Source organism: Acinonyx jubatus, chromosome E4 (assembly GCF_027475565.1).
Source record: "Acinonyx jubatus isolate Ajub_Pintada_27869175 chromosome E4, VMU_Ajub_asm_v1.0, whole genome shotgun sequence".
Lineage (NCBI taxonomy): Eukaryota > Metazoa > Chordata > Mammalia > Carnivora > Felidae > Acinonyx > Acinonyx jubatus.
Window position 1 is genome coordinate 27,798,039 of NC_069395.1, and position 25,193 is coordinate 27,823,231.

Sequence of the window (25,193 nt, forward strand, 5' to 3'; positions counted from 1 at the left end):
GGAAAACCATAGCCTTCCCAGTCATTCTTTCAAGTAAAAATGGTATTCCAGGATAAAAGTAGTCAGTTCTTTTTTCTTCCTCTGGACTCCAATTATATCTACGTTAGATCTTACTGGCCATGATCTATTCATTTATTTTGCTTTTTCTGTATTTCCCATCCTTTTCTCTCTCTGGGTTTCATTCTGGATATGTATTTCTTTTTTAAAGTTTTATTTATTTAAATTGTTTCTAGACGCAATGTAGGGCTTGAACTCACAACCCTGAGAACAAGAGTAGCACACTCTTTCAACGGAGCCAGCCAAGTGCCCCCATTCTGGATATTTTCTACTGTCTATCTAACTAGTTCACTAATTACCTCTTCAGCTGGTCTACTATAAATTTACCAGTTGAGTTTCTAATTCCAATTATTAAATTTTCAGTTCTAGAATTTCTACTTGATTCTTTTTAAAACAGATTACAGTTCTTTGTTGAAATTTCCCATCTTCTTTTTTCTTAACAATATTAACCATAGTTAGTTTAAAGTCCATGTCTGATAACATCAATATCTGGATCTTTTGTTATTGTTTATTTTTCTTAGTCTTTTAGTAAATCAGTCTTTTGGCAAATTTGGTATGTCTGCTAATTTCTGAATTAATGCCAAATATTTTTTAAAATATTTGAATACATGTCTTTATAAGGAAAATTATAAGTGCGGGAAGTTGCCTTCTGGACCATTTTCACATTATCTGAGAGATGCAGTTTAAACAATAAAAATATAGTATTTATCACATTTATTATTTTTATTTGAGAGAGAGAGAAAGAGGAGCACATGAGTGGGGGAGAGTGTGAGGGAGGAGGAGAGAGGGGGGAAAGGGAGGGGGAGAGAGAGAGAGAGAGAGAGAGAGAGAGAGAGAGAGAGAGAATCTCAAGCAGGCTCCACTCTGAGCATGGAGGAGACTCAATCCCACAACCCGGGGATCATGACCTAAGCAGAAATCAAGAGTCAGACCCTCAACTGACTGAGCCACCCAGTATTTATCACATTTAACGCTGAACCCATCACTCCTCAGAAACTGAGAGTCCAGCAAGGTTGAGTATAACAGTCAAACACCTTTAATGAAAAATGTAGTGATAACTTGCAGCTCTGAAAGATGTCATCCTCCAGAGAGGATATTCTTTTCCTCTGGCAGTTAGGTTAAGGAAGTGATTCTCAAACTTTCATCTACATCAGAATTATTTAGGGGGTTTGTGAAATACAAATTGCTAGGCTCTACCCCTAAAAGTCCTGTTTCAGTAGGTCTGGAGTAGGGGCCGAGAATTTGCATTTCTAGTTAGATTTCCGTGATGCTTCTGACATCACACTTTGAGAACTACAGGGCCAAGACAAATGACCTTAATCTACTTTGAGATTGAGATGACTGGAAGATAGCCTTCAGTCTTTGCAAGGGCTGGTCTATTCCTGGTAAGCCTTTACTTCTAGAATGTAGCCCATCAGTGGTCCCAGATGAAGGTATGGGGCCCCTCTTCCTGAACTCTAGTTCCCTCAGCTCCATGAGACTACTGAAAATCCTGCCCAGTTTCTTAGCCTTATTGCTACGGCTTTACTACTCAGCAAATGCCTCAAGGGGAAAAGCACAGACAAATGCTGGATTCACCTCTTTTTGATTTCCTTCTCTCCGGGATCTTGATCCCTCAAGTCCTCAATTCCTTAATCCAATATCTTCAAAGATACTTGTTAATATTTGTCCAGTTTTTTTCGTTATTCTCAGTGAGAGGAGTTTGTATACTAGATAGGCCATGGCCTGAAGCAGAAGTCCCCAACCAAGCTATTCATTCATTCATTCATTCATTCATTCATGTAGACTCCATGCCCAATGTGGGGCTTGAACTCAGCACTCTGAGATCAAGAGTCACATGTTCTACTGACTGAGCCAGCCAGGAGTCCCCAAGCTTCCCTCAACATAGATTAGTAAACGGGAATTCTGATACATTTGTCAATCCACTGTAAATTTGGTATATTTGAGTCCTTCCTTAATATGCTCCTCTCCTCTGGGTGAAATGAAAAAAAATAAGTCTCCAAATTTACAAAGCTGTGGACCAGACCCTGGAACTGATGACCACACTAAGGACTAACTCTCTATGAAATTCTGCCTCAGTTACCAACCAGCCTACTCACATGTCATTTCTACCCGCAAAATATATAGACCATCACTATTATACTTAATTTTTGACTGTTAAAAAATCTTCAGCTGGTCTACTATAAACTCACCAGTTGAATTTCTAATTCCAATTATTAAATTTTCAGTTCTAGAATTTCTACTTGATTCTTTTTAAAATAGATTACAGTTCTTTGTTGAAATTTCCCATCTTCTATTTTCTTAACGATATTAACCATAGTTAGTTTAAAGTCCACTATCTACTATCTATGCATAGTAGATAGGAGCCACAGTGAAAGAAAAAAGCTTCAAACTGGCTTATCCCACTGCCTGCTCTAGGGTTTAATAGAATGAGAGAAACAGCGTTAGTAAAAGCAGGTCTGGTAGGTAAGATCAATAACATTTTACCTGAGTTGAAGTCTTGAATATTTGAAGTCATATATGTTTTTCATGGAAACATTAGAAAACAGACAAAAATGTAAAAACAAAAATAAATGAGAATTCCACCACATGAAAATAACCCATTTTCATTCTATAACATATATGTCTGGATTGTTATCTATGTATATATCTATGTATTTAGGTTTTGTTAGTGACTATCACATATACTACTTCGTTACCTGTGTCAATATGAAATGTTTACGATTTAAGTTGAAAAAAAAATCTAAAGACAAAACCCAGAAAACTCCAGTACTTGAATCTATAAATATTTTTGAGGAAGGAAGAAACATTTTCATTCATTTTTCTTTACCTAGATGTGTATTCCAAGGTTCACAAAGTGATGCACCTGACCACAGCTGCCTTGAGGACGCACTAGGGTTTTGGTAGAGCCCAAGTCCTTGTACTTTCTAAAGTCTAGACCATGTGGTGAGCAAACTCTGGTCATGAGCCAAATCTGGCCTGCCATATTTTTGTAAAGTTTTACCTAACTGCGGCAACAGAGTTTAATATTTGCAAAGAACACAAAATAGCCTGCAAAGCCTAAAATATTCACTATCTGGCCTTTACAGAAAAAATTTGGCAACTCCTACACTAGGCCAGACCCACACTCAACACACCTTGCTCTCTCTGAGAAGCAAGCATTTGAGCCATCCATGAAATCTGAGTGCTATACGATTGCTATGAAAAGAAGATAGGTCTGTGTTCACAATATAGTATAATAGAAAGTATAACAGAATCCACGGCTTTAACATATACCTCTGGCCCTCTTACATCTAGATAAAACTAGGCTAATGTCCCCAGTTCAGTGGCATAGAAAGGAATTCCAATGCCAAAATCCTTTGATTACTGTATCTGTCTACTATGTTTCCTTGAGGGCAGGAAGCATTTTTCTTTGTATTCACTATGACTTTGAGGTTGCATAATCAAATTCAAATTTGATTTGAATTCAAATAATTACAGAAATTAGCATGACTACCCAAAAATAATTTGTCCTCTGCATCTAAAATCCATAGGGTCCCTTGTATACCACAGATGGACTAATTTTGCTCCAAGAAGCTGTGTAAACAAGATACCTAGCAAATCACCAGTGAACATGAAGAAAGTCATAATAAATAGAAGACCTAAAATATCTTCTGACAAGGACAGTGTAGTGATAAAGTACCCTGACATGGGACTCAAACTGCTTACTAGATAATCTTGGATAAACTACTTAAGTACTCTAAACCCAAGTTTCTTATACAACAAGGATATTAATAGCTGTAACAGATATTAGCAGGTATAGACAGGGTTGTTGGGAAGATTGAATAAAAAGCATATGAAGTACTTAGAACACTCGCTGGCACAGAGTAGGTACTTAGTACAGCTTAGCCGCTGCTGCTACCTGAGCACCACCACTCCTCCCATTACATTATTCTCCATACTTCATTAAAAGCTCAGCAGTGGTATTTTGGAAAAGAAAGGCTGGGTGTACTGTAATATCGATCCCATCTAATCTAATAAAGGAGTTCCCCTTAATTATTTTTACCAGAAATGGATAATTCATTTGAAAGAGGTCTTAATTCCCTTGAAAATATTCTCCATGAAGGTTCAAAGAGCTATCTAAGTAAAATAAAACTACTTTAAGTAGAAGAATGAAAGAGAAATTGCCAGGATCTCCAAGGCAAGAACAAAAGCTGGTTTCCCTAGAATGATGAAATAAAATTTTTGTCTGGAATTACCAACAGGAAATTGATTTTTGAAATAGCTTTAAGGAGTCCTATATCTAAAATCTGCACTGAACAGAGAGGGTGCTTAAAAGGTTAGCTTCAAACAGGGAAGGACCACGTTGAGTATGTGTCTTTTATAGCACTTGTGAGGCCGTGGTCATTAATTACAGAATAATTAATGGTCTTTTAAGACAGCTTTTAATTCCTTGGACTACATCCTATGTATAAGGATACATAGATAAAGGTATTCCAGAAAGGTCAAAAAGAACTGCTTCAACATCCATCTGGGAGTACACATAGCTAGCTAGCTATAGGAGAAGGCGACAATTTAGAGGAATAACAGAATCATAAACCTGTGGCTAGAGGCTTTATGACGTCAAGAAGTCATCTGATTTAGGGGAGCCTGGGTGGCTCAATCAATGAAGCATCTGACTTCAGCTCCAGTCATGATGTCACAGTTTGTGGGTTTGAGCCCCACATTGGTCTCCTCACTGACAGTGTGGAGCCTGCTTGGGATTCTCATTCCCTCTCACTCTGCCCCTCCCCTACTCACGCTTTCTCTCTCTCAAAAATAAATAAACAAACTTAAAAAAAGTCACCTGATTTAATTCTACGACTTCACCTAGAGATGTCAGATTCCTGTTTTGTCAGATGAGTTGATCAAAGCCTAAGGAAACATTAACATACTTACCTAAGGTCACAATGCTATTCAGCTGCAGACCTAAAGGGGCTATAACCATGGTCTCCTGCTTCCAGTACAACGTTTCTTATCTTACAGCCCTGCAATTCCACCCAGACGATGCTATCCTAATTATGAGGATTTATGGATAAGACATTTCTTTTTCCAAATCTAGCAATATGAGGAATTAGTGAATAAAGATGTCTGCCTTGCATTAGACTTCTCCTACCTTCCCCTGGTGTCTCCCAACCGTATACCATAATCAACACTCTATCTTGGCAAAGAATGGTTTTTATATTTTCAGAGGTTGCTACCAACATGTGTCATAAAAAAACTGTAAGTGACAGGTGATATGAGGGACTAAATTCTCCTTCAGAGGATGTAGTTGACTCTACACTTACCAGGGCCCTATCAGGTAGGTTTTAGTTCAAGTTCTATTTCTAATTGGGTATGGGATGCTAACACTGAGTAGAACACTGAGTTCTAGTTTTAGTTCTGCCATTACCTACTTGTTTGGCGTTAAGAGAATCATTTAATTTCTGGTACCTTAGCTTCTTCACTTACAAAATGAAGGGTAAGTCTATAGTTTTAAGGTCCCATGTAGCTTTAAATCACAGTGAATCCATATTTATGCTGCTTCTGGACAAACAGCCTCTAAGTCTTCTCACTAAAATGCTCATTCATCGGTTCTGGTCAGATAATAAATTTCCTGTATCCTATAGGTCATTTTCTTTGGTATAGTCCAACAGAACTTTGTATGATAATGGAAAAGTTGTGTAATTTTTAATTAAATTAAATCTAAATAGCTACACATGGCTACCGGCTACCATATTGGACAGCACAGCCCCAGAAGTCTTGAGAATCCAATTAAGGGATGTTATCACCAAACTCTCTCCTTAAACTTGAAAACTCGATTCAGCTCATACAACATAAGCCTAACAGAATGCAGTTTGTCAGCCAGTTAACTTTAAAACCAATTGATTTTATTTTCTTTTCAAAGATTAAGTTCCCATTTTCTTCTGTGCTTCTCAGAGGCATTATTACATTAATTTTGCATTTTTATATGTGGCACTTTTAAGTTGTATAACGTAGTGCTTAAAGATACCATATCTTTAAGATATTTATAGATGCGGCAAATAGGATCAAGCTCACAGATACAGCACACTTCAGAGATACTTTTTTCCTTACGGCAGCATTTATACTCTGCTAACCCCATATGCCTTACCCCGAACCACCCTGCTTTCCCTCTGCCCCCTTTACAAAGAGAGCGCCGAGAAAACAGACTGTTACCTCCTCGCGCAGGCCTGCATAGCAGAATGAAGGTCAAAAGATGTGTGGAGACGAATAGCAAGAAAGGTAAGTGGCTGCTGGGCAGGACTGCAGTCTCAGCACCCGGTCTCCCTTGGAAACTAGAAAAGGCTTGCACTTCCACTGCTATCCAGCAAGCCAGAGGCAAAGCTTGCAATTTGCTAAGAACCTGCTACTAAGAAGGAGGAGGAAAGGAAGGGGAGGAGAAAAGGCAGGGAAAGCAAAATCTTGGGGCTCGGTAGAGCCAATGCTGTTAATAGTGCCCAAAATATCATCCCATTAGATGCATATTTTATACACTGTACCAACCCAATCAATACTACTTCTCATTTCATAGAGAGGGGAGGGGGAACTTTCTCCTTCATGTGAAAGAAGATAGAGTTAGAGAGATGCAGCTTTCTCATTCTGGATATGATTTCATCTGCCCTTGGGCTATCCTAGTTGCTGCATCTACCCAAGTGGGCTGTAAATACTGCCTCACTAGAGGCTCAGGCCCAGCCAACTGGCAAATGTCAACAGTGGTAAAGAGAGAGACAAAAACAACACATGACAGACAAATGCAGGGACAAATTTCAGATCTGGCATAGATGGCTTAAAGCTACATAGAGGGAGAGTGTAAGTATTGCTCGATCGGAGAAGCTAATAACTACAGATCCGAAAGACTTCTAGATATGATTTGTGTCACATATCAGGATATGATCTGATGTCATAGCTTAGGGACAACTGTATTCAGAAAGTGCTCCTGTGACATATTCTCTTCTCTAGTTCAACACTGAGATCAGAGCTAAAGTTTAAGCAAGGAATCAAAGCTAAAACTCCGCTAATCAGAATAATTATTTAAAAAGGAGAGAGGATTTCCCTTGGCTAAATGAAGCATTTCCTGAATCCTTTAGAGCAGTAGTTCTCAACAGGGAATAATTCCACCCCCCCCCCCCCCCCCCCCGCCGGGGACAATGACAAAGAATGATCTGGCTCAAAATGTCAATAGTGTCAAGGTTGCAAACTTTTTCTGTAAAGGGCCAGATAGCATATCTTTCAGGCTTTACAACGCTACTCAACAACTCCACTGTAGGGCCAAAGCAGTCATGGGCGACATATAAACGAAACGAATGGGCAAGCCTGTGCTACAAAGGCAGAATTGAGCAGTTGCAGCAGAAACCATATGGCCCACAAAGCCCCACATATTTACTGTCTGGCCCTTGACAGAAAAAGTCTGATCCCTGCTCTAAACTCTTAAGTTATATAGCACCAAACTACAGCTCAGAGGACACCTTTTGCTTTACAAACAATGTGAGTCTGGTGTTTCTGTGACCTAGCTTTGAAAAGTACTATATCACCTTGAATTCTTGTACTTCTGAACATTTGTTCCATTAAAAACACTCCAGCATCAAGTGCCAAAGCCAGTTTCACAAATGACAATGTTTTATGCATGTAGGTCACTCGACAGTTAGTTCATTGGTCAGACAGGTGTTAGGGAGGCCAAGAATGGCAGATTCAGGTGCCACAAGTGCAAGTGCTGCTTTATTTCATACCCACAGGCTGTACCGACAGGGCTTGGCCAACTGTCTCGAATATTTATTACTAACTACAAAATAGACCAGGTCAACTTCAGCACCACCACTCAATTTTTTTTTTTAAGAAAAAAATTCAAGAAAGTCAACACACAAAATATTCATGGCAAGAATCCAAATATAGAAAAATAGGGGAAACAATTGAGTAGATTATGGAATATCCATAAGACACTTCCAGACACTGGAAGACAAACTAAAAATTACCACAGATACATAACTTGCAAAATATTAGTATCTTGAATATGTAAAGAACTTATACCAATTTTAAAAAAGACCAAAAACCCAAGAAAAAATAATTAACAAAGCATATAATCAGGGAATTTGCAAAACAGGAAATCCCCAAAGTCTATAAACATAAGAGAAAATGTTCAGTTTCACTTAACGATCATGAAATGCAAATTAAAACAAGGAGAAACCACTTCATCTTCCTTAGATTGGCAAAAGCAAAAACCACTGACATTATCAAGTATAACATTAGTTGTAAAGAAGTAAAAACTCTCATACACTGCTGGCGAGTGTAAACAGGAGAGCAACCTGGCATCTCAAGTAAAGACGTACTCACTCTTTACATCCAGAAATTCCATTTGAAAATAAACACTCTTGAGAGACTGTTACACATTTAGATAAGGAAACATGAACAAGAACGTACACAGCAGTATAGCAGTATAATTAATTAGTATTAGAGAAAGAAAGAAAGAAAGAAAGAAAGAAAGAAAGAAAGAAAGAAAAAAAGAAAGATGACCTAAATGTCCAAGAGCAGACAAAAAATAAAACCAAATTGTGGTATATTTACACAATGGACTAAAGTGAGCATTCAAAATGAACAAAGAAATGCTAAGTAAAAACAGCAGGTTTCAGAATGATATGTACACAACAATACAATTCATATAAGGAACAAAAACATGTAAAAGTAGTAATGTGCGTATACATAAAAAGAATACTAACTAATAAAACTTTGCAAATGGTTTTACCAAATTCAGTATAGTGACCACTTCTAGGGAGGGAGTCCAGGGGATGATACCGGGGAGACATACACAGGGGCCTCAGCTATATTTTTAATATTTTATTTAAAAAAACACTGAAGCTGGGGTGCCTGGGTGGCTCAGTTGGTTGGGCGGCCAACTTTGGCTCAGCTCATGATCTCATGGTTCTGGGTTCGAGCCCCTTGTCGGGCTCTGTGCTGACAGCTCAGAGCCTGGAGTCTGCTTCCGATTCTGTGTCTCCCTCTCTCTCTGCCCCTCCCCCACTTACACACTGTCTCTCTCTCCCACTTTCTCTCTCTCTCTCTCAAAAATAAACAAATGTTAAAAAAATTTTTTAAAAACACTGAAGCTAATATAGCCAGGGCTTGACTGGGCCAGAAAACTGATATGTTGGGTATTTGTAATATTTAATAATAATATTTTAATAAGAAAAAATACAGCATAATCTCAAAATCAATGCAACATATAAGGATGTTAGCAGAGATATTGCTGAATGGTAAGATTATAGATAACTTCTATTTTCTACTTAAAATATTCATATTGTAGAAGATTTTATAAACTTTAAGAACGTTCAAAACTGATCATTAATATTCCAAGGACTGTTTCAAGCAGTAAGATGTATTTACTTATATTCCACACTTAGAAAAAAACCTTTTATTATCATAGTCAACAGTGACATAGCACAGGTACTTTCTATGATATACTAAAGTAACATAAATATTTCTGAAAAAAATGCCCTTGGGTCAACCTTAGAACAGAGAAGGAATGAGAGTTTAGGTTCAAGAAGGAGGCCTGTGTCAGCAGCAGGTGGGCTCTAAATACTAAGGTCAGTGGACTCACGCACTCCTCTCACCCACTCCAGAAACTGGCCTCCTGCTGCTGTAATCATGAGTATGGCCTACCTTAGGAAAAAGGGGGCACCTGGGAAATAGAAAGAACACCCAAACCTGTGGGTTTTTAACCCTTATTGAACAGTAACATACTCATACCAATGAGATTTAAACTGTCATCTTTTCCCAAGGGGGGAGGGGGGAGGGGGAAGGGTGGGGAATAATTACATATAACAAAATTTTGCCATCAGGTTCAGAGATTTCCGGACTTTTCTGGAGCTCGGGTTAAAAAGAGAAGGGTCTAGAATGGAAGAACTCCTTAAAGGGCCCAAATCAGATTTATTTTCAGGAAGGCCTATAAAACAGATCAATTATCTTCCCTATCCAATCACCCCACTTTTCAGATGACTCAAATTCCTGTAATTAAGACTCAGTAGCACTTTTTATTTTTTTTTATTTTTTTATTTTTTAGGTTCCATTGTCTTTTTTTTGTTTCTTTCTTCCTTTCTTTTTTAAAAAAAAATTTTTTTTTTCAACGTTTATTTATTTTTTTTGGGACAGAGAGAGACAGAGCATGAACGGGGAGGGGCAGAGAGAGAGGGAGACACAGAATCGGAAACAGGCTCCAGGCTCTGAGCCATCAGCCCAGAGCCTGACGCGGGGCTCGAACTCACGGACCGCGAGATCGTGACCCGGCTGAAGTCAGACGCTTAACCGACTGCGCCACCCAGGCGCCCCTCTTTCTTTTTAATATAGGAAATTTATTGTCAAATTGGTTTCCATACAACACCCAGTGTTCATCCCAAAAGATGCCCTCTTCAATGCCCATCACCTACCCTCCCCTCCTTCCCACCCCCCATCAACCCTCAGTTTGTTCTCAGTTTTTAAGAGTCTCTTATGCTTTGGCTCTCTTCCACTCTAACCTCTTTTTTTTTTTTTTCCTTCCCCTCCCCATGGTTCTCAGGATCCACATAAGAGTGAACACATATGGTATCTGTCTTTCTCTGTATGGCTTATTTCACTTAGCACCACACTCTCCAGTTCCATCCACGTTGCTACAAAGGGCCATATTTCATTCTTTCTCATTGCCACGTAGTACTCCATTGTGTATATAAACCACAATTTCTTTATCCATTCACCAGTTGATGGACATTTAGGCTTTTTCCACAATTTTGCTATTGTTGAGAGTGCTGCTATAAACATTGGGGTACAAGTGCCCCTATGCATCAGTACTCCTGTATCCCTTGGGTAAATTCCTAGCAGTGACAGTAGCACTTTTTAAAAGTCAGGTTTCCTGAGGTATAATTTACACACAGTAAAATTTGCCCTAAAAAGTATACAAGTCTATGAGTTATGAGTTTTCACAAGTGCATATTAACCATCACCACAATCAAGATATAGAACAGTTCCATCACCCCCTAAAATTTTCATGCCTCTTTGTAGTCAGGCTCACCCAAGTCCCAGCCTAAGGAGAATTTTTTCATAATTACACAAAAGCTTTAAAACTTGCTATTGAAGGAATGCACTGACTTTTTCATTCACACTAAAAAGTAGTATGTAGGGGCACCTAAGAGGCTCAGTCAGTTAAGCATCTGTCTGACTCTGGATTTTGGCTCGGGTCATGATCTCACAGACTGTGGGATCGAGCCCTACACTGGGCTCTGTGTCAACAGCACCTAGCCTGCTTGGGATTCTCACTCTCCCTCTCTCTCTGCCCCTCCCCCACTCACACAGTTGCTCGAAGTAAATAAGTAAACTTTAAAAAAAGTGATATATAAACCAACTAACTGCCCTAGCCCACTAAATTAGGTGTTAGCCTAACAAAAATGAGCCTAAGATCTAGTGAAAATAAAACTCCTTATATTCTATCTACTACTGGCCACTCTTTAAGTTTCACGAAAGAGGGGGCTATTTTTTATTTGTCATTACATCATTAACATTTAGCACTGTACCTAGACAAAGTAGGTGCTCTGACATGATTACTGAACTGAATTAAGGTTATGAAGGAAATTCACAGTCTGAGTTGGTCCCAATTACTTATTCATTTATTTACCATTTTAAAAGCTTGGTCAGCAGTGTGTTGGTCCATTCATTCATTTTCTTCCTTCCATTTAATCAACAATTTTCCCATCCTACACTGTTTTTTTTTTTTTTTTTTTTTTTTACCTACTCCAGATACTGTATTTCAAAAGAAAGAAGTGCTGATTTCCAGCAGGATCTTGTGATATATAAAGTAGTGATAATTAAGATTTAAGATAAGAAATGCCATGCCATAAAGAGATCATATTTTGGATAGGAAACCCAGTATTATCTGCGGGGTGAGAAGTAAAAATAAAGGAGGTGATCTGAAACGAATCTGAAGAGACCGGGAAGAGGCTTCCTAAAAAACGAGGTGGGGGACAACATTGCTTATGGCACCATTCTCGGATTCCCAGCAGGAGAGTGTATTGCAGAGGATGGACTGGGAGGAGGGGCCGGGGGGGGAAGAAGGCCAAGGCCAAGGGTCCAGCTGGGAGGGCTGGAGTTAACAGAGAGAAGTGTGGATGGAGAGGAGAGGGTAGGTTTGAAGGATTCTTGAGAATGACACACAGGACTTGGTGAGAAGTAAGAGTCTAGGCTTCTAGTTTCATTTCTAAGTTTCTCAATTGGGTGACACTTATGCAGAATCACTGACAAAGATTTTTTATAATACATGAAAACAGACCTCTCTCTCTCTAGCCTTTTTAGGTCAGAGGGAAGGGAATGGTTTGGTTTGTTTATACTCTCTTTCTATAGAGGACTCAAGAACTCTTCAAGAAATGTGCATCTGTAACAATACTTTACTTTGATGAGGAAATATGGGGGAAAGGAAAACAGTGGCCAGAAATGGCTATCATTAGGTGTCAGGCACTATTCTAAGCAAGCGCTTTCCATATAGTGTCATGAAGCTCAGCAGAGAGGTCTGGGCTAGAAATACAGACAACAATGATAGCTGAGGCAACTGGAGTGGACAAGACCAGCTAGAGAGTCCTGAGAAAGGAAAAGAAGGAAGCCTGAGGAATAATACGTAAAGTGTTTGCCGAAGCTAACAGGCTAAAAAGGACACAAACAAAGAGGAGAAAGGACAGAAGTGAGCCAAGAAAGAATGGCATGTCAGGAGTCAAGGTAAAAATAAAGATTTAAGAAGGCAGAAGCCAACATCGTAACGTGCTGCTGGGAGTTCAAGGCAAAAAATGAAGTGAATAAGGAATCTGATCATTAGGAACGCCACAGGGCCCTTTGCTAGAGCAATTTCACTGGACAGGCGAGTGGGGCAGGATTTCTATTTTAACAGACTGAGGAGTGAATAAGAGGCTAGGAAGTGAAATGAGAGAGCTTTTCAAGAGTAAAAGGCAGAGTGAGACATGGTAACCCCAGAGGGCGGTACAGTGCCAAAGGTAAGTCTATTAAGATGGGAGAGACAAGCACCTATCAAGGACAAACAAAATCTTTGTGCAGGAGTACTTTTGTCACAGATATAGCTCAGCTTGCAGCTCTCCTTCCCATTACTTATGAATTTTGTGTGCCAAATAGTTTTTCTTTTAAACACGGTAAGCTTCATTACAAAGGAATGTGTTTCTTCACTGGCTTCCTTGAGCTATTGCTATATTTTATTTACATGTCAGCGAGCAGTGAGCCACTTTCGGCACAAGTGCACCAGACTTGTGAATCACATTCAATTTCCCTATTTCAGGTTAGAAGACTAATATTTATTCAGAGGAAACAAATTAAAGAGCTGGGTCAGTATACTACCCAGGATTAACTAAGAGGCTCTGAGGAAGAGGGAAAAAAGTGGTTTAAAGACGAACCAGAAAGAAGGAATCATTCAGGTAATTGCTGTCATCCAATTCCAACTTTTAAATGTTTCTTAAAATAGAAATAAACCTGCCCATGGCTCTGGAATTCTCCCAAAACTTCTTATATCCCGCATCCTCATAAAACACTGACTAAGCCAGGGGACCTACAAGACAACTTCTCATTTGTTTCCCCCAAATCCTTATTTCCTATTTCGATTTCAGACAGGACAGAAAGTTTTCAATTTGCTTTATTTTCAGAAGTGGTATCTCCCAAGGCAAATACTCTTTTCCTAGAAGTTTTTTTCTTCCCTTCAAAAAATACCAAGAGATTGTAACCACTGTGTTCAATTAATGCTAGCTTATGGTATGGAACAGCCCAACTAAGACCGAGCCCTGGCATACCAGGGCTCAGTTGTGTACAGAAAGCATGGGCTTTGAAGTCCAAGAGACCTGGTTTTGAATCCTGGTTTTTTTATTTACTAGCTCTGTGACTGTGGGCAGGTTCCATAATCCATCTTAGCCTTAATTTTCTTGTATCTTTTAAGAAAATAATATTATTTATCTCACAAAACGATGACCATTAAGTGCATCTAGGAGGGTACTGACATATAACATAACAAGCTTTCAAAAGTATGAATCCTCTTACCCCCTTTAAACCTTTCATATTCAACCAACTCAAATTCTATCTAAACTGGCTTCATGAAGTCCTTTCTAACCTCTCCATCCTACATCATTCACCTTCTCTGAACTCCTAATACACCTGAACACAATTTTGCACTCAAGGATATATTATTCCTTAATGTACACCCGTGGTTTACCATGTGTATATTTGACGTCCTTGATCTTCAAGGCACAACCTAGGACATATCTCTTTCTTATTATACCCATGGCTGTCAGCATAATACTGAGCACATAAACTGTCAGACAGTCTCTGAATCCTGTGATTTTAGGATCCAATATTACCTGCGAATCTCCTAACTCCACTGATCAACCAATTAAGAAACTGAAACTAAAGAAGTTAAATGGCTTGCTTGAGAAGGCAGAAATCGAGTGCTCAGCTGGAGAGTAACTCGGTCTCTTGCCTTGCAGCCCAGCAGCCTGCTGCTCTCTTGTGAAGAAGCATCACAGCAAAGTCCACAAAGGGCCTCCATATACTAGAAAAAGTCTGCACACTCTATATTAAAACATTTAACATGGAATGGGGTAAAAATGCTTACCTGCAACCTTTCCTAACACAAAAGAGTCTTTGGGAGCGGGACACAAAGTAGACCGACTGACGTTCTGCTGCTGCCATCTTCTGGACGCGGAAGATTACTACCTGGGGGCTCCTTTTCACTGAGAAACCATTTCATTCAATAAATATTTACCCGACACCTACTATGTATTAGGCTCTGTCGTATGAACGACAACAACAACAATAAAAAGCACCCTCAAGAAGCTCACGATGTAGTCATGAAGAGAGACAATTTAATGAATCAGTTAAACCAGTTCTAAGAAAAGTGCTACTGAAGAACACTGAGGAGAGAATACTGATCAGGCTGGAGCTGGGGAAGCACGGTAGCCAGTGGTGGGGTTTAACCTGCAGATGTTCTTAAAGGATGAATAGAATTTTGTTCATCAGGGAAGATGACAGAAGGCCATTCCAGAAAGTCGAGCACAGACAAAGAGAGGCATAAAAGCAGAACATGTTCACGAAATTGAGTTTTCTACCTGAGTACATAAAATGATGCATATACAAAAATCCAAGAAGAGTAGAGAGAGGGTGATAAGAAAAGTAGAACAGTATAGCTCTTGGTAGGCTGAGTTCAAAGAGTCTAATGAATAGTCTCTCTACAGGGTTGAAAGGACTACCCATCAGATTAGATACCTTCTATACTGCCTGGCTCAGCACGGTTTTGAATTCTGTCTAGAAACTGGTCCTTTGAGCATAAAAGATCAATTAGGAAACGTCTCATCTTATAGGTATGGGAAAACATTTACTTCCATGAAGATTCAATGTGACTGTACAGTTTGTGGTATGCAAACAGCTTTCACTCAGACCTCAAGACCTCAATGAGCTAGTCTCTGTGTTTTGTAATTTCCTGTTCAAAGGCCAGCTCCAGGAGCAGTCTTACCCTTCATTTACCTAAACCAGCTTCTCCCTGTAATTGCCCTACATATCCAACACATTGTTTCTTTGTTTTATTTACTTAATATATATTACATATATTTAAAAATTTAAAAGATATAAAGAATACAACCACCGTCTGTGTACTTTCATCCAACTTTAGAATACATTACCGGGACGCCCGGGTGGCTCAATTGGTTAAGCATCTGACTTCGGCTCAGTTCATAATCTCATGGTTTGAGGATTCGTGCTGTCAGCACAGAGCCCACTTTGGATCCTCTGTCTCCCCCTCTCTCTCTCTGCCCCTCCCCTTCTCATGTTCTCTCTCTCTCCCTCTCTCAAAAACAAATAATAAACATCAAAAAAACCCACAAAACAACAACAAAAAAAAACCCCACTACATTACCAGTATCGGTTTCCTCTTAAAAAGAGAAGCATGTTTCTACTTTTTGAAATTCTTAATCGTCCTCTGCTACCCTAACCTCCTGGGTGGGATCCTTAAGTCAGTGTACGTGTTTAAATACTTTAGGAATATCGGGGCACCTGGGTGGCTCAGTCAGTTAAGCATCTGACTCGATTTCGTTGCAGGTCATGATCTTGTGGTCCATGAATTTGAGGCCTGCGTTGAGCTCTGTGCTGACAGCTCAGAACCTAGAGCCTGCTTCAGAATCTGTGTCTCCCTCTCTCTCTCTGCCCCTCCCCTGCTCACACTCTCTCTCTCTCAAAAATAAAACATTAAAAAAATAATAGTAAATAAAAATCTTTAAAATTAATAATAAATTATTTATGAATATGAAGAAACAACAAAGAAGTTCTAAACCAGTTATTCTGAACACCATACATCTTATTCTTACACATTCACCCTCTCCCGCTGCTCTCCCGACCACACCACCACCAAAACAATGTATGCAATCAAGTCAGCTTCCCAGAGGACCATCAGGAAGAGGACTGACAGCAGAAACACACATCTAGGATATCAAAGCCATCAAGCAAAGACATTTTACCTGCTGCTTCTGCTATTCCATGCCCAGTACCTCCCGATGTCTCAACTCAGCACACCGAGAGTTAGCTTCCAAACACAGAAGATGTTAGTAAACTATGTGGCAGAGGCTTGTTTCCATTTCTCAGAACACAAAGATCAACTTCCTCTGCCTCGGATTTCCATAAAACCAGGAACAGAAAAGAACTCCACTGCCAGATCAAATCATTCTAGGGGAGAGCAGGTCAAGCTACCTCAGACACACCTTGCAGCACACCTGTGCGGCAGCTTCCCAGAAGCTGGGAATTTTCAACAAGCAGGTGGCCACCCCTCTGGTTGTCCTTCCCTAGTAACCTAGTAAACACCAGAGCTCATTTTATGAGATTGTTACAAGTGGCTGTCTTTTTCTAACGTGGGAAAATCAACTGGTAGGAGAGAGAGGGGGAGGGGGTTTGAGAGAGAGCACAAAAGTTCGGTCCCTCCCACATGTCACCAATACTCACAGCTCTGAAAAAAGAACCACTTTATCAGAAGGAGATTAACTGTAAAAACATAGCTGATAAGGGCTTTGAGTTGCAGGTGTTAGGTGACTGCTCACTTTACGCTGAAGTGGTTGGGGAATTAGGACAGAACCACCAGAGCCTCTGCTGCATCAGGGAACGGATTCTGGTCCCTTCTTTGGAATGCACGTGTCCCAAAGGGGAGGGGGAACATTTGAAACCTCCACTCCTGAGCTGTTAAGTGGTGTGCTGAGGAATTATGTGACAAATGCCACTGTCTCTGGAAGATGAAGTGAGTTTGTGTCTCAGTAGCTGTGTTTAGCAACAGAAATACAGGAAAAAGATAACAGACTTGGAAATTCAAGGCCCTTAAGTCTTAATGTAGTATCTCTCAGCAGGCCTCATCCAGGTCCTTTCCCAGAACAGTTCAGTGGAGCTAAATGATCTTAGTGTTATTTTTAAACAGCTTTATTGAGGTAAAATTCACATACCGGGTTAAGCATATCATTCAGTGGTTTTCAGTATATCCACAGTTATGTAATTATCACCATAATCAATTTAAAAATATTTCCATCACCCCAAAAGAAACCACATATGCATTAGCAGTCACTTTCCACTTCGTGTTTTTAAATATAAATCAACAGCATCATTCTCACTGGCTGAATAGTACCACACTGCATCTCATCTAAAATATCGTCAATCACAAGACGCACTGCCACTTTACCACAAAAGAAACAAAAAGCAGTGCCAATCACACATGCTTTTTATCACCTTTTCATCACTTGATTTAACAGTTATTGAAAGCAATCTTTTTTTCCATTTTTTAAAATACAAATTATTGTCAAATTGGCTTCCGTGCACACCCAGTGCTCATCCCAACAAGTGGTCTCCTCGATGCCCATCACCCACTTTCCCCTCTCCCCCACCCCCCATCAACCCTTAGTTTGTTCTCTGTATTTAAGAGTCTCTTGTGGTTTGCCTCCCTCCCTCTCTGTTTGTAACTTTTTTTTTTTTACCCTTCCCTTCCCCCATGGTCTACTGTTAAGTTTCTCAAGATCCACATATGAGTGAAAACACATGGTATCTGTCTTTCTCTGACTGACTTATTCCACTTAGCATAACACCCTCCAGTTCCATCCATGTTGCTGCAAACGGCATGATCACTTGCAAGCTAATAGAGTAACTAATTTCATTCTTTCTCATTGCCAAGTAGTATTCCATCGTATATATAAACCACTTCTTCTTTATCCATTCATCAGTTTATGGACATTTAGGCTCTTTCCATGATTTGCGTATTGTTGAAAGCGCTGCTATAAACATTGGGATACATGTTGAAAACAATCTTTTAGACTTATTTAGACATATTTTGTACCAGCAATGCACATAACTCCATGGAAGTAACAGAACACCTTTGACTAAATTCACACACGTGCAGGAATGGTGATTAGCAGTAAGACATGATGATTTCAGAGATACTGAAATGTGAAAAATGTTCACGCTAGAATCAACAGTATCAAATATTACACAGTATGGAGCGTCCTTGGTTACAAAACAACAGAAACTGACCTCACTAACTTAGGAAAGGAATCACACAAGCACAATCCATATAAGCTAACAGAATAACTAATCATCTAAGCAACCCCCAAACCCCTAGAATGGCAATATAGTAGAAAATATATCTACTGCTATATACATTTCATTTTCTTCCTGTTCCATAGGAAGAGAGAGATCGGTTTCAATAAAGAAAAACTTAGTAAATTCAGAATTTTTTCAGTCTTTTAGATATAGAAGGAAAATACTTATTTTAGAACCAAAATTGAGGGAGTAGAGGAGCAGGGAATCTCTTTCTAGAGTACTTTTTCCATTTAACAACTGCCTGTCTTTAGCTTGAGACAGTGAGATGAGTCAAAAGCCATGACTCAGTGTTTAATTACTTGGTTTAAATTTCTGACATTCCAAAGATGATGCCAAATTAATTTGCTGACAGCTTCACATTAGCAGGAATAACTACCTAGCTTATAAAGACCCCAAGGGATTCAAGAAGGTCAATAAGTGTGGTGTATATGACTCAGTCAATACTGACCATATCCTGACCAAGCAGAGTTGCATGTGGGCTGGTTGGGAAAGAGAAACAATTATAGCTTCTTGTGGAGAAAAACTATTTTAGCCGTTTCTATAAAGAAAATAAAGGGCACCAATAAAAAAGATGTAAAATTCAGGGCTGGGTTGAGAGACGGAAAAAGCTAGAGGAGAAACAGAGCAAGAGCATCAAAGGCAGACGCTATCAGACTCTAATATTAGCCAAGGGAACTGTTTACATTTTTGTTGCTAAGGAAAACTTGGAGCTTTGGAAAATGAACCGAACCACTACACTATTGTGACAGTTGCCGCTTGGCTCTGATATCCCTACAGAGTTATCTGCCAACTGCTTGCCACTTGCCATTTCTGTCCTGCCGTCTGCCGGTCAAGTCAACCCCTTTACAATCAGATGACCCTGTTGGATTCTATAATCCTCAGGGGCATTCCAAAGACTGGAAGGCAGTGATTACAGTGCCTTACAGGTAGACTGTTGCATTCTGGGCTACAGATTAAGATGGAAGGGCCCCCGAATCAAAACCTTTATTCTTAAGTCCAAAAGAAGAAATGGTTAGTGAGTTCAGTGACAAGGGAAAAAGAGTCTTGAGTGATGATCTCCACTGCAAATCACTCCATGCTTTTAGGGTCTCAGTATTTCCATTTGTAAAATAGGAGCTTAACACCTATTCTTTCCATCATGTAAAGAGAATACATTTGAGCACACTTGAGCTTTTCAGGAAAGAAAACAAAAGGAACTTTGTAAATCCAAAATCATACCCTTCTCAAAAGTAATAAACCACTTCAGAAGTCCTGCCCTGAGCTTATGTAGCAAAATCATAAATTATCTAAAATCCTGCACACTTTGAATCTCTTGACTCTTGTGTTTATTCTTCAGCCATCTTCACAGACTTACATTATAAGAGACTGTTGTCCCTGAATTAATTTTTTTTTTTTCAAGCTCTCTCCTTTCCCTGCCCTCCTTATAATGGTAACACTTTATCACTCTGGAACTTTGGAAAATACAGAAAAAAAAAAAAAAAAAAAAGAAAATAGAAATTACTCATAATCCCTCCCCAGAAAAATCTAGTGTTAAGATTTCCATGTTTATTCTATTTGGTATCACACTGTATTTTTTTGTATCTAGCTCAGTCCATTTATTAACGTAACTACTATTATATAACGTTAACAAACTGACTGAAAGAACACGGCGTGTAAAGCTGAGACTGATCATGAAACGCCTGCACACACCCATTTATCCCTTCTTAGGACCAAACATTCTCAGAAAAGAAAAGCCAGCTGTACAGGTTTAATGGTGAGACCCACTCCCCAGTCCCCGTGCTCTAATTACACTGCAAATAGAGATTCTTTCTGAGAGGTGACTTCTCCACTGGTTAGGTCTTGCTGTGGCCAGTTTTAAAGCCCCATTTACCCCAGTGCTCACTAATTGTTTCAAATTGGATCTGTGAACTCGGCCTTCAGGCCTCTATCATGGTTCCCAGCAGGAGTCCAAATGCCTCCACAATGAGCTGATTACACAGAAAGCTGCAGCTTCAAGAGAAGAATTAGCACCCAGCATGCTCTTTCAGAAGGAAAATTTAGCTGTTTTCAAAACATGTGATTTTTTTTTCTTTGAGCTTGTGTTTGTCTAGAGGGAGAAATTCCAAATGGCTTTAATTCTGTAAAGGCTTAAATGGTATGTTTTATTTGATCAAGTCATTCCCCAGCTGAAAATACTTCAGTGGTATTCCATAGCTCTGCAAACAGAAGTTCAAGTTTCTTAGCATAGCACAACAACAAACATCTACATGATCTGGTTCCTGCCTACCTCTCTAACTCCACAATTTCCAAAGTATACCCAGTGGAATACCAGTCTTGGGTTTCTGTGAAAAAAACAAACAAACAAACAAACAAACTATTCGGTGGACACAGAAATTCGGGAAATGCTGCAAATTCTAACAAGCCCACGCTCCCCTCTCCACCGCCCCCCCCCCCAAGAGAAATTATCCTGAGAAGGCTTTTGAATAATCCTGTTTAACTTCGTTTAACCCATTCTTTCACAAACTCATTTGGCCACAGGCTGCTTTTTTTTTTTTTTTTTTTCCAAATCATCTAAATCTATTTCACATAGACACTTTCAGAAATGCTACACTGGCCTTGCCTTCTCCCAGCTTCGGGCATATTGAACTTGTTCCCTGAATTTCTCCTGTTCCCTCTAAAATATCATCCTCTTATTACCATTTATAGTTCACTTCTAGTTGCCTTCAGAATTCACCTGCAGCCACCTCCTCTAGCACACGTTCTCTGTCACCCTACTCGGTTGAATTTAGATTCCCCTTCTTTGTGCCACCATATCAATCTATACATATCTTTACCAGAGCACTTAACAATGGACGATATTATGTGATTTATTTGCCTTCCCACAATAGATAAAGTTAAGCTCCTCAAGGACAGGAAAGATGTTTTTCTTTGACCTTGTATCTTTAACCACTGTGCCTGCCACATGGCAGGCTCTTAATGGTTGTTAGGTGCTTTATATACACGGCTTCCCATTTAAATGGGAGTCTATATAGATACAACACATCTATAAAATCTTTTATTCTAGGAACCACTTCTGACTAAATTACCATTTTTATAGATGTGTCTGTCTATCTTTAGTATAATTGGTCACTTCTAATTATTGGTTCCAATTTAAATAATAGTTTGAGGTTTCTGTTCTGCATTCAAAACTTCTATTAAATACTGACCTGCATGTAATACTTCTAAGAATATATCTGAGAAGCTGCATCTGTTAGCTCTGTCACAGTGATTCATTTCCTTCAGTGTTTATAAGGTTCTATGCAAGTTTGTCTTTGGTAGGCAATTGTTTTATAGGAACCCCTTGTACCCTGGTTTGTCGATGTGTTTCTTCATGGTGGCTTTAAATTGCTTGTGCCAACAGCCCCAGTTTCAAGAGTGCAGACCTAATTTCTATGTTAACCTCTTGGCTTGGGATTTCCACACTATACAGGGACTAAAAATTACCCACAAATGATTTTTCTGTCCCTGTTCAGACCCTTGGATAAGCCCCATCCTTGACACTTCTTTAGGCCATAGATAAAGTACCCTTTTCATGAATTGGGCAGTCTTTTGAGAGCTCCAGCTTCTCTTGGTTACAGCTCCTGGCCTACTCAAGTCCAAAGCCATGCTTCCTACATCCATACACCTCATGAAAATCTGAGCCTCCAAATTCTAAGGTCTACTACATTAGCCACTTCATTTTTTTTTTTTTTTTTTTACCTAGCAGTTCCCTTTCACTTTTCTGAACTCACCTATATTTTCCTATGTTTGTAATGGGAAAGAGGTCCTTATAAATCCATCTACCATGTTACTAGAACTTCTTTCTTAAATAAATTTTGAGTCCATTCACTTTTCTCTATCTCTTTTACTACTATCTCAGTGCAAGCCACGTTCTCTCTTATGCAACTTTCTTCTGCAATGGTCTCCTTCCTGGTCATCTCACATCTACTTCTGTCCATCCTTCCCCTGTCCAATCCATATGGAATACTATAACCAGAGTTTGGAAGCCAGAATTTTAAAAAATGTAAGTCAGATCATGTTATCTTTTTGCTTAAAATCTTCTATTGGCATATTACCTGGCAATTTAACTCCTAGGTATATACCCAAGAGAAATAAGAACATATGTCCACACAAAAACTTGTACATGAATGTTTATGGTAACATTACTCAAATAGCCAAAAGGTGGAAAGAATCCAAATGTCCACCAACTTATGAATAGCAAGGAAAACTCAGTATACGCGCACAATGAAACAGTGTTTGGCCATAAAAAAGAATAAAGTGCTGATACATGCCATGCTTCAACATGGATGAACCTTGAAAACATTATTCTAAGTGAAAGAAGATAGTCACAAAAGACCACATATTGATTCCATTTTTATGAAATGTCCAGAATAGGCAACTCTATAGAAATAGAAAGGAGATCAGTGGTTGCTAAGGTCTAGAGAATGGGAGATGGGGTGGGAGTAGGGGGGGACAATAACTAAAGGGTATGAGATTTCTTTTTAAGGTGATAAAAATGTTCTCAAATTGTGGTAAAGGATGCACATATCTGTGAATATACTAAAAGTGACCGAATTGGACATCTTAAATTATATGGTATATAAATTTTATCTTTATAAAGCTGTTAAAAAAAATTCTTCCAGTAACTCAACATGGTTCTTAACATATAAATCCAAAATTTTTGTCCTTGGCTGTAAGACTTTGCATTATATAGCTCCTACTTATTCCTCAAGCCTCACCTTAGACTGCTCTTTCCCTAACTCTCTACAATGTCTTCTTTCAGATTCTCCAAAGGATCAAGCACCTTCCTACCTTAGTGTCTGTCTTTCCAACAACCATATTTTCTGCCTGGAATGCTTACCCCTTCCCTTGGCTATATTTGTCCTACAGATCTCAATTTGAGCAGGATACTCTTAGGATAACCGTCTCTGATCCTGCAGGAAAAGGGGAGTCTTCTGTAGGCGGATCTTCTGTAAAACTGTCATAACAACTCACACTACCTCTTCATAGTATATATCACAATTATTTGTTTAATGTTTGTTTTTCTTCACTAGCATATTTGTTTCCCAAGGGCTAAGGCTGTTCTTGTTTATGGCTGTATCACCTGGGTTTTTTTTATAGTACCTTGCAATGACAAATGCTCAATAAATATTTTGACAAGAATGAATGTTAGTGACTGAGTCCAACAGCTCTTTATCGAATAACTTCCTATTTACTTATCTTGTATCATTACCCTATTTAACTTCTCTAATTAAATATTATTTGTTATCTAATAAATATCTAGTACCTTGTTTATTATGTTGCACCATCCTGAAAATGCACTTGATATACCACATTCACATAATTCACTGAAATTTTGGTTTATTCTTATATTTATATTCTTTTATTCTTCTATTTGCTGCTCCTTGAGGAATTATGTCCTAGTGATAATATGCAGTACATAGTAGCTAATCAATAAATATTTGTGGCCTAAATAAAACTCCTAAAACAAAATTAAAATCTGTAGCAGGTGCTATCTTATTGTTCATAGGTTATAAAAATCCCAGAAGACAGTAACTGTCTCTCTAGGTTTCTCTAAATAATGATACATGCAACTAAGTATTTAATAATGTGATTTGATTAAAAACCTGACTTACCCATCCTTTCAGGGATCATGATCTTAATGATGAATTTAACTCATTTTACTTGTCTCAGCCCAGAAGGATTTTTTAAAGGGAGTTTTTCTCAGCTAATTAAAATATTACTTTTGCATTTATTCCTAGATGAAACTAATAGTATCTAAATTATAACTGAGCTATTAAATTTATAAGCATTAAATATTCAAGATTGATTTATTAAAATTTCCTTGTCTGGAAACCAACTAAGAGATGATGCTCTGCAATCTGTTAAACCAGAAAATGGATTTTCTCCAACTTTTATATAAAGAAATGAAAAAAAGAAAGGAAGGAAAGAAAGGAAGGAAAAGAAAGGAAGAAGAGAAACACTATTTTTCAATTCACTTAACATCTCCCTTCCACTTCTTCTCAAATTGTGTTTTAGAACTGTCTTTATAATAAACAAACATCTAAACAGTTTAATTCAAGGGGTGCCTGGGTGGCTCAGTCGGTTAAATGTCTGACTTTAGCTCAGGTCATGATCTCACAGTTCGTGAGGTCAAGCCCCACGTCAGGCTCTTTGGTGTCAGCACAGAGCCTGCTTTGGATCCTCTGTCCCCTTCTCTCTCTGCCCCTCCCCAATTTCCGCTCTCTTTCTTTCTCAAGAATTATAAATTGGGATGCCTGGGTGGTTCATTCGGTTAAGTGTCTGACTTCGGCTCAGATCATGATCTCACGGCTTGTGGGTTCGAGCTCCATGTCGTGTTCTGTGCTGACAGTTCAGAGTTTAGGGCCTGGAGCCTGCTCTGGATTCTGTGTCCTTCTCTGCACTCTGTCTCTATCTCTCAATAATAAATAAATGTTAAAAAAAAATTTTTTTTAAAGAATTATAAATTAAAGTAAGTTTAACTT

The 25,193-nt window shown here is 38.9% G+C and overlaps 1 protein-coding gene across 12 annotated transcripts in view; it reads right to left on the reverse strand.

Moving 5' to 3' along the window:
* The window catches only part of PPP1R12B (protein phosphatase 1 regulatory subunit 12B), a 216,657-nt gene that overhangs the window by 99,165 nt on the left and 92,299 nt on the right, over positions 1-25,193 (reverse strand). The gene's annotated exons all lie outside the window — the stretch shown is intronic.